The sequence below is a fragment of the Camelus bactrianus genome, unplaced genomic scaffold (assembly GCF_048773025.1).
Source record: "Camelus bactrianus isolate YW-2024 breed Bactrian camel unplaced genomic scaffold, ASM4877302v1 HiC_scaffold_21, whole genome shotgun sequence".
NCBI classification, from domain to species: Eukaryota; Metazoa; Chordata; class Mammalia; order Artiodactyla; family Camelidae; genus Camelus; species Camelus bactrianus.
The window spans coordinates 835,082-844,144 of NW_027413935.1; positions in this window are offsets into that span (position 1 = coordinate 835,082).

Sequence of the window (9,063 nt, forward strand, 5' to 3'; positions counted from 1 at the left end):
AATTTACTGAATTTAATATCCATTCATGATATTTTTAAAACTCCTTAGAAAACTAGAAATATTAGAGTATTCTCTCAATCAGACAAAGGTAGCTTTAAAAAAATTCTACAGGTAAGGTAATATTTAATAGTGAAATATTACATTCCTTCCCCCAAGGCTAAGAATTTAACAAGGATATCCACTCTCACCATTTCTATTCAATATGGCACTGGAGGTCTGAGCCAATGAAATAAGGCAAAAAGAAAAAAAGGCATTAATATTATCAAAGATGAAGTTAAACTGTTTTCTTCAAAGATGATGACTCTCTGTGTAGAAAATCCAAAGGAATCTATAAAATGTTAGGACTAGTGAGTGAATTTAACAGTATCACAGGGTATAAAGTCAACACCCCAAAATTCATTTTACTTTTAAAGACTAACAAACACTTGAAATATAAAATTTTAAAATATTTATATCCTCAAAAAATTAAACACACGATTACCATATGATTCAGTAATTCCACCTCTCATATGTAAACAAAAGCATTGGAAATAGAGACTTGAACAGGTATCTGTACACCAATCTTCATGGCACCATTATTTATAATAAACAAAAGATGAAAATAATGTCCATCTATACATGACTGGATAAGCAAAATGTGGTATTATATATAGTAGAGTGTTACTATACAGTCTGAGAAAGGAATGAAATTATGACACATGCTACAACATGGACAGGTGTTAAAGGCACTGTGCTAAGTGAAATAAAGCAGAAGGACAAATATTGTATGATTCCATGTATATGAGGTGCCTAAAACAGTCAAATCATACAGACAGAAAGTAGAATGGTAGTTTCCACGGCTAAGCAAGGAAATGGAGAGCTATTGGGTCTGAAACGATAGCTATGGCCATAAGTTAGCAACGTTTGCTAGGAACTGGGTTGATGTTAACTCTGCTAGTTCTGCTCCATAGATCATAGTCCTTTGTAGATCTATGGTCTATTGTAGACTTTGTGTGTTAGGTGCAGCATTTATCACATTTTATGTACCGCATTATATATATGACATTCAGTAGCTTACCCTTCTAAATGAAAAGATAAAAGGACTATAGATGAGTAGATTCTTAGTGAGCTGTTCCCCGCCCTCTCCCATTTCCACTAATTTGGTTAGAGATAGCCAATACAGAAGATTCTTTAAACATGTGGATGAGGATAGAAACTCAATCCTTAACCATTACACAGTTTCAGGACTGACTTTAAATTAAATTTTAGGCTATCATTAGCAGTGTACCGCTATTCTCAGGTTTCTTTTATAGTCTCTTGTTTCGATGACCTTTTCGTACTTCGGTCTTTGCTTAATTTCATTCAGAGGTAGAAAATACGGTAATTTTTAACAACTCCTTGGTAATTCTGCAAATACAAAGGAACTTTTAAAAAGGCAGATTTAAAAAGAAAAGAATTGATTTGATTCCAAAGCTGGTATTAACATATTTTAATGCAGAGGAAAGATAAGGAGCAAGATGAATCTTAAGGTTATAAGAGGCCCATCAAATTGACCTACATGAGCTCACAGAAGTTACACGTTTCCTAAGGCCAAGGAACTGTTCCATGACCTTGAAGGGTATATTAGTATTTCTATTCAAGTCATTACATTTTCAAACATTGGAACTGCTCAGATTTGGTTCACTGCACAAACCAATCACTTAGAATGTTAAAGAGCATGACTTTGGTCTCCTGGAGACAGCTCTTCTGTGATTGAGCTCTCCTTTGCACGGCCTGTCTACCTTCCCTGTTAATTTTTTTTTCTTTTTTTTTTTTTGTTTGTTTGTTTTTTCCCCTTGTCAGCCTACATTGTGAATGCAACTGATAGAACAAACACCAACACCTAACACTGGAAACTCTCTCCTCTGAACTCATTTGAAACACATGCTGAGGTTCTCAATCGGCAAGTTTTATAAAATGTCAGAACGTTTTATTAGAGTTGGGAGTGATTGTTGGACTCATTATAATCACACAGGGAGCTTAAGAAAATACTAATGCCTCAGCCCCACCTTCAGAAATTCTGAATTAACTTGTCTGGGGAAGGCTGCAGGCCCCTATGTTTTTAAAAAGTTTTCCAAGCAATTTGAATGTCCAGCCAATTGGAGAACCACTGGGCTAGTCCCATGCGATCAGATAAAAACAGAAATTCATATAGGATTGGACATAGCAAAGGGCACAAAACTAGACATCAGAATAGCTGAGACTAAACACTGACGGCGCCGGCCCTCCCCGCCCCGCAGAGGCCCGAACGGCCTCCCTCCGCCGCGGGGACCCGGGGTGGCAGCCGCCGCAACCCCCGTCCTTCCCGCGCCCCGCGCCCTGCCGCCGCCGCAGCCCGCACTCACCTCAGGGGCGCAACCGGCACAGCCGGCCGTCGGCCTCGTTCCCGCCGAAGCGTGTCGGTGCGGTACTCACTGCGCGGGCCGGTTCTTCCCCGGCGGTCGCAGGGGGTTCAGGGATGGGGGGGCGGGGAACGGCCGTCACACGAGCAACGAACCGAAGCGACGCCTGGTGGCATTTTCCACAGGCCGGCGCCACCGCAGCCGCCTTGGGTCCGCACAGCCCCCTGCCGGCCGCAGCTCTTGCTGTCTCGCCGAGCCGACAAACCTCCGCGGACAGGGGAGGGAGCCGCGGCGCGAGTCGGAGGCCGGGCGGGGGTGTGCGCAGACTCTTTCCTCTGGGGACTGCGCGCATGCGCACCAGCGGGGCGGGACCCGCGGCCCCTGCGTGGGGGCGGGACCCGCGGCCGCTGCGAGGGGGCCGGCCCCGCCCAGGGGCGCTGGTCCGGCTCAGCCAATCGCGAGCGCCGGGTACCTCTTGGCGCGGGCGATTTGAATGGTTCGCGGCCGCCCGAGGTGGCGGCAGGTGGGCACGCCGCTGCCCTTTTGGGAGCTTCTCTGAGATCGGGAGGGGAACCCGCCCCTCGTCCTTTCGCCGGAGCCCCACCCTCCCCAGGCCGCGGGGCTGGCGAAAAAAAAAAACAGCTGGGAAAGTAAAACAACACTGACTTCAGGATAACGGTTACCTCTTTGGATGCAAAGAAGGGAATGGGATAAAGGAAAGGTGAAAAAGAAACTTCAAGCATTTGTATACGATCTGATTTCTGAAAAGAAAGATTTTTAAATGCTAACGTTTTGCCACAATGCGTCAATGTTTTAAAGAAATAAAATGTTAATATGTAATTTTATTACATAACAACCCAAAATATAGCCATGCATATGCACACAGATATGCATATTTTATATGTAAACATAAACAACATGATTCAATGAATAAAATGATAGAGATTTTATCATTGATCTTTATTCTTTTCCTGAACTTACGGTTATTTCAGGTACTTCAGGGCTCCAGAGCTTCCCTGGAGCTTACCCGTCGTAGGCTATCCAGCCATCCATACTGGACACATTGACTACGCCGTCTCTGGTCCAGCCGGCTGTGCCTGTCTTAGGTTGTCCTCCTCTGAGGATGTTACCCGTCATTGGCTATCCAGCCGTCCATGCTGGACACATTGAGTACGCCATCTCTTGTCCAGCCGGCTGTGCCTGTCTTAGGTTGTCCTCCTCTGAGGATCTTCCCCGTCTTTGGCTAGCCAGCCGTCCATGCTGGACACAGTGAGTACGCCGTCTCTTGTCCAGCCGGCTGTGCCTGTCTTAGGTTGTCCTCCTCTGAGGATCTTACCCGTCATTGGCTAGCCAGCTGTCCATGCTGGACACACTGAGAAGGCCATTTTTCGTCCAGCCGGCTGTGCCTGTCTTAGGTTGTCCTCCTCTGAGGATCTTACCTGTCATTGGCTAGCCATCCATCCATGCTGGACACACTGAGTAGGCCATCTGTGGTCCAGCCGGCTGTGCCTGCCGTAGGTTGTCCTCCTCTGAGGATATTACCCGTCATTGGCTAGCCATCCGTCCACGCTGGACACACTGAGTAGGCCATCTGTGGTCCAGCCGGCTGTGCCTGTCTTAGGTTGTCCTCCTCTGAGGATCTTACCCGTCATTGGCTAGCCAGCCGTCCAAGCTGGACACACTGAGTAGGCCATCTCTTATCCAGCCAGCTACCTGACATTTCTCACAGCTTGTTTATCAGTTCAGCCCATGGCTTCTTCTCTACAGCCTTCAGGCAGGGCCTACAGTTTCCTGATAGCCAATTCTTCCCTAATATCAACAACCACCCATCGTTTATACTTTTCTTGCCTTTTGCCTTTTGCCTTTATGCCTCAGGACACCAGCTCAACTCACCTTCCAGAAATTGAACTTGCCTGTCCTCCACTCTGATACCTCAAAGAGACCTCAGCTTTGTCTCAAGACTCAGCTGTCTCTACCATCTGACATCTCTTGATCTAGCCAGGGCTAAAAATCCCAACTGTGACATTTAGAAATGGGATAAAGTTGGGAAGGATGATAAAGCTGGAGAAAGGAATTAACATTTGTTTTTCCCCCACTATGTGCCTGGCTCTGGGCCCGGCCCTGACACATCAGATCTTTCAACTCTACTTCTGAAGAACACCAGGGAGGCTGGAGATGATACTTCCACTATCTGTGACTTTGGGTTAGGAAATAACTCTCTTCATCCAGATCCCAAGTGTTTTCATTCATGAAAACTAATCCACTTCCTTGAATTACTGATTTTCAGTTGCAGGTCTGAGAATTGATGAATATCTCTAATGAAAATTTGACCCATCTACAACAAAATAAGAAAAATAAGGGCAACAAAACGCATTTATCCATAGGCTAAAATAGTCTATGTAAAGGGTTATCCTTTGTTCTGAGACCACAGTGCAACAATATGTTAAGATGGAGTAAAGTGATTCCTTATTGGAAAAGTTGCATACAGCCAAAATTATCCTTCAAAATTTCTTATGAAGGTACACAAATGAAGTCCAAGCCAATCACAGCCTAATTTTCCTACAGCATGGAATAGATTGCTAATCCTATGGTTGAGTGTATCTGATGAAATAATTGGGCTCCCTTTAAGTGTCATGATGTTTTTAAAAACAAACCTCTTAAAGACCTGAATGGCACATAGCTGAGGGACATGGGGCTGTAGACTCAGGGGAACAGAAGATTCGCTGCACACCCAGACCTGCTAGGAGAAGGGAAGATCCACACCTTCCATGCCTTCATCAGTCCAGAGTACGTGCTCAGTAAGTGGAACCAAAACAGCTGACAGACTGTCCCACACTCTTTAAGGCGTGTACTTTTGAACGTATATGGTTGAAGAGAAGTCACAAAAGTTAAATGGCTGTATGACACTTTGTCCTTCCATTGTTGTCTTTTAGTTTTTGGTGGGGGGAAAAAACAAACAAACAAACAAAAAAAACCCTTCCTTTCATGACATGAGGTTGAGATCAAATAAAACTTTTAGTAAAAAAGGAGTTGGAAAAATAAAACATTGGCAGTCTTGTATCAATCTCCAAACCCTTTTAAAGGATACTTGTTTGTGAAATTCAGATCTCTGAATCTGCAAGTTATAAACTTAATATTAGAATAGTAAGCAGCTGCCATAGGAAACAGAGGGGGGAAAAGTTGCAGCCAATATCCTAAGGTCAAACCTGGATTCCTAAAGAAATGATCCATCTAAAGACTTTTTTTTTCAAAAGTGCTGAATTTAAACACCATTACTTTTAACCTATTTTTCTAACTTTCCATGGTTCCTTCTCATAGCATAGTTGAAAATTTAGCAAAAGAATAGATTTACCATGTCAAAATCTAGTTCTCACCCCACTCAGATAAACCTACTCCACTCCACCTCAAACTCCACATTTAGCCCCTCAGCCAAAACCTCAGAGTCATTCTTGTATGTTCCTTCTCCTTCACCCACTTCCAATCCAACAGAGAATCTTGCCCATTCTCTCCTTAAACCGGATCCAGATCCCAACACCTGCTCACCACCTCCAAACCACCAGGGACTGTGCAGATTATCACAACAGCTTCCTCACTGGCCTTGCTGGTTCAACCCTCATCTACTGTCAGCACAGCAGCCTCAGCACTTCTACTAATGCTTAAGTTAGATCAACATTTATCTGCTCAAAACCTAAAAGTGGCTCCACATCATTCAGAATCCCAAGTTCTTACTCTGGCCAACAAGAGTGACTTGTCCCATGTATCTCACTTACTTCTCTGACCTCATCTCTTGCTGTTACTGTTTCATGAACTTGGGACAGTGTCTGGCAGAAGGCAGCTGTTAGACAACGGGTATCGGGCTCTGTTATCACTAGCATTATTTCCATTACTGCTACTGCTACTCCCAGCACTGTTTTGTCACCCACCACTTGCTCCCCTCCAGCCACACCACCTTTCTTGCTGCCCCCAAACACACAAAGTGGAGTTCTGCCTTTACACTCTGCACTTACTGTTCCCCTTGACAAGAACACCCTTTTTCCCAGATATCATCCAGACCTTTCCAGGCTATCTGCAGGACTTCCTCACTCACCACCTTCAGCTCAAATACTTACTCACTCAGTACGTCCTTCTCTGACCACTCTAGTTTAAAATTGCAACTGCTTCCTCTAACCATGACACCCCATCCCCTTTCCTTGTTTAATTGTTTTCCTTACAGCAACTACCACCTTCTAGTATAATATATAATATCTATTTTTTTGTTGTTTATACTTTATCCCTATATATTTTAACATAAGTTCCAAGAGGGTAGTGATTTTGTACATTTCGTTTACTTCTGTATACTGGCTAGTAGATAATAAATATTTGTTGAACAAATAACATTCAATTATTATATTCAGATCATCAAAAACCACTAAGAATTTACTGAATTTAATATCCATTCATGATATTTTTAAAACTCCTTAGAAAACTAGAAATATTAGAGTATTCTCTCAATCAGACAAAGGTAGCTTTAAAAAAATTCTACAGGTAAGGTAATATTTAATAGTGAAATATTACATTCCTTCCCCCAAGGCTAAGAATTTAACAAGGATATCCACTCTCACCATTTCTATTCAATATGGCACTGGAGGTCTGAGCCAATGAAATAAGGCAAAAAGAAAAAAAGGCATTAATATTATCAAAGATGAAGTTAAACTGTTTTCTTCAAAGATGATGACTCTCTGTGTAGAAAATCCAAAGGAATCTATAAAATGTTAGGACTAGTGAGTGAATTTAACAGTATCACAGGGTATAAAGTCAACACCCCAAAATTCATTTTACTTTTAAAGACTAACAAACACTTGAAATATAAAATTTTAAAATATTTATATCCTCAAAAAATTAAACACACGATTACCATATGATTCAGTAATTCCACCTCTCATATGTAAACAAAAGCATTGGAAATAGAGACTTGAACAGGTATCTGTACACCAATCTTCATGGCACCATTATTTATAATAAACAAAAGATGAAAATAATGTCCATCTATACATGACTGGATAAGCAAAATGTGGTATTATATATAGTAGAGTGTTACTATACAGTCTGAGAAAGGAATGAAATTATGACACATGCTACAACATGGACAGGTGTTAAAGGCACTGTGCTAAGTGAAATAAAGCAGAAGGACAAATATTGTATGATTCCATGTATATGAGGTGCCTAAAACAGTCAAATCATACAGACAGAAAGTAGAATGGTAGTTTCCACGGCTAAGCAAGGAAATGGAGAGCTATTGGGTCTGAAACGATAGCTATGGCCATAAGTTAGCAACGTTTGCTAGGAACTGGGTTGATGTTAACTCTGCTAGTTCTGCTCCATAGATCATAGTCCTTTGTAGATCTATGGTCTATTGTAGACTTTGTGTGTTAGGTGCAGCATTTATCACATTTTATGTACCGCATTATATATATGACATTCAGTAGCTTACCCTTCTAAATGAAAAGATAAAAGGACTATAGATGAGTAGATTCTTAGTGAGCTGTTCCCCGCCCTCTCCCATTTCCACTAATTTGGTTAGAGATAGCCAATACAGAAGATTCTTTAAACATGTGGATGAGGATAGAAACTCAATCCTTAACCATTACACAGTTTCAGGACTGACTTTAAATTAAATTTTAGGCTATCATTAGCAGTGTACCGCTATTCTCAGGTTTCTTTTATAGTCTCTTGTTTCGATGACCTTTTCGTACTTCGGTCTTTGCTTAATTTCATTCAGAGGTAGAAAATACGGTAATTTTTAACAACTCCTTGGTAATTCTGCAAATACAAAGGAACTTTTAAAAAGGCAGATTTAAAAAGAAAAGAATTGATTTGATTCCAAAGCTGGTATTAACATATTTTAATGCAGAGGAAAGATAAGGAGCAAGATGAATCTTAAGGTTATAAGAGGCCCATCAAATTGACCTACATGAGCTCACAGAAGTTACACGTTTCCTAAGGCCAAGGAACTGTTCCATGACCTTGAAGGGTATATTAGTATTTCTATTCAAGTCATTACATTTTCAAACATTGGAACTGCTCAGATTTGGTTCACTGCACAAACCAATCACTTAGAATGTTAAAGAGCATGACTTTGGTCTCCTGGAGACAGCTCTTCTGTGATTGAGCTCTCCTTTGCACGGCCTGTCTACCTTCCCTGTTAATTTTTTTTTCTTTTTTTTTTTTTGTTTGTTTGTTTTTTCCCCTTGTCAGCCTACATTGTGAATGCAACTGATAGAACAAACACCAACACCTAACACTGGAAACTCTCTCCTCTGAACTCATTTGAAACACATGCTGAGGTTCTCAATCGGCAAGTTTTATAAAATGTCAGAACGTTTTATTAGAGTTGGGAGTGATTGTTGGACTCATTATAATCACACAGGGAGCTTAAGAAAACACTAATGCCTCAGCCCCACCTTCAGAAATTCTGAATTAACTTGTCTGGGGAAGGCTGCAGGCCCCTATGTTTTTAAAAAGTTTTCCAAGCAATTTGAATGTCCAGCCAATTGGAGAACCACTGGGCTAGTCCCATGCGATCAGATAAAAACAGAAATTCATATAGGATTGGACATAGCAAAGGGCACAAAACTAGACATCAGAATAGCTGAGACTAAACACTGACGGCGCCGGCCCTCCCCGCCCCGCAGAGGCCCGAACGGCCTCCCTCCGCCGCGGGGAC